Raw genomic sequence first — 2,036 nt, 5'->3', positions numbered from 1 at the left:
ACTAATGATGAAAAATCTGAAAGTGAAATCAAGAAAACACTCCCATTTACCATTGCAACAAAAAGAATAAAATATCTAGGAATAAACCTACCTAAGGATACGAAAGACCTGTATGCAGAAAATTATAAGACACTGATGAAAGAAATTAAAGATGATACAAATAGATGGAGAGATATACCATGTTCTTGGATGGGAAGAATCAACATTGTGAAAATGACTCTACTACCCAAAGCAATCTACAGATTCAATGCAATCCCTATCAAACTACCACTCGCATTTTTCTCAGAACTAGAACAAAAAATTTCACAATTTGTATGGAAACACAAAAGACCCTGAATAGCCAAAACAATCTTGAGAACGAAAAATGGATCCAGATGAATCAGGCTCCCTGACTTCAGACTATAGTACAAAGCTAGAGTAATCAAGACAGTATGGTCCTGGCACAAAAACAGAAATATAGATCAATGGAACAGGATAGAAAGCTAAGAGATATACCCACGCACATATGGTCACCTTATCTTTGATAAAGGAGGCAGGAATGTACAGTGCCGAAAGGACAGCGACTTCAATAAATGGTGCTGTAAAACTGGACAGGTACATGTAAAAGTATGAGATTAGATCACTCCCTAACACCATACACAAAAATAAGCTCAAAATGGATTAAAGACCTAAATGTAAGGCCAGACACTATCAAACTCTTAGGGGAAAACATAGGCAGAATACTCTATGACATAAATCACAGCAAGATCGTTTTGACCCACCTCCCAGAGAAATGGAAATAAAAACAAAAATTAAAAAATGGGATATAATGAAACTTACAAGCTTTTGCAGAGCAAAGGAAACCATAAACAAGACCAAAAGACAACCCTCAGAATGGCAGAAAATATTTGCAAATGAAGCAACTGACAAAGGATTAATCTCCAAAATTTATAAGCAGCTCATGCAACTCAATATCAAAGAAAGAAACAACCCGATCCAAAAATGGGCAGAAGACATAAATAGACATTTTTCCAGAGAAGATATACAGACTTCCAACAAACACATGAAAGAATGGTCAACAGCATTAATCATTAGAGAAATGCAAATCAAAACTACAATGAGATATCATGTCACACCAATCAGAATGGCCATCATCAAAAAATCTAGAAACAATAAATGCTGGAAAGGGTTTGGAGAAAAGGGAACCCTCTTGCACTGCTGGTGGGAATGTGAATTGGTACACCGCTATGGAGAACAGTATAGAGGTTCCTTAAAAAATACAAGTAGAAGTACCATATGACCCAGGAGTCCCACTACGGGTCATATACCCTTTGAAAACCATAATTCAAAAAGAGTCATGTACCAAGATATTCATTGCAGCTCTATTTACAATAGCCCAGAGATGGAAACAACTTAAGTGTCCATCATTGGATGAATGGATAAAGAAGATGTGGCACATATATACAACGGAATATTACTCAGCCATAAAAAGAAATGAAATTGAGCTATTTGTAATGAGGTTGATAGACCTAGAGTCTGTCATACAGAGTGAAGTAAGCCAGAAAGAGAAAGACAAATACCATATGCTAACACATATATATGGAATTTAAGAAAAAAAATGTGATGAGGAACCTAGGGGTAAGACAGGAATAAAGACACAGACCTACTTGAGAATGGACTTGAGAATATGTGGAAGGGGAAGTGTAAGCTGTGACAAAGTGAGAGAGAGTCATAGGCATATATACACTACCATATGTAAGCTAGATTGCTAGTGGGAAACAGCTGCATAGTACAGGGAGATCAGCTCCGTGCTTTGTGACCACCTGGAGGGGTGGGATATGGAGGGTGGGAGTGAGGGAGACGCAAGAGGGAAGAGATTCGGGAACATATGTATATGTATAACTGATTCACTTTGTTATAAATCAGAAACTAACACATCACTGTAATGCAATTATACTCCAATAAAGATGTAAAAAGAAAAAGGCTATAACAGAAGACAAAGAAGAACATTATATAACGATAAATTAATACATACACTTCCGATACAGGAGGACCTA

Source organism: Neophocaena asiaeorientalis, unplaced genomic scaffold (assembly GCF_003031525.2).
Source record: "Neophocaena asiaeorientalis asiaeorientalis breed wild unplaced genomic scaffold, Neophocaena_asiaeorientalis_V1.1 scaffold439, whole genome shotgun sequence".
In the NCBI taxonomy this organism is placed as follows: domain Eukaryota; kingdom Metazoa; phylum Chordata; class Mammalia; order Artiodactyla; family Phocoenidae; genus Neophocaena; species Neophocaena asiaeorientalis.
The sequence above is the reverse complement of the archived record's forward strand: the minus strand, read 5'-3'. Positions refer to the sequence as shown.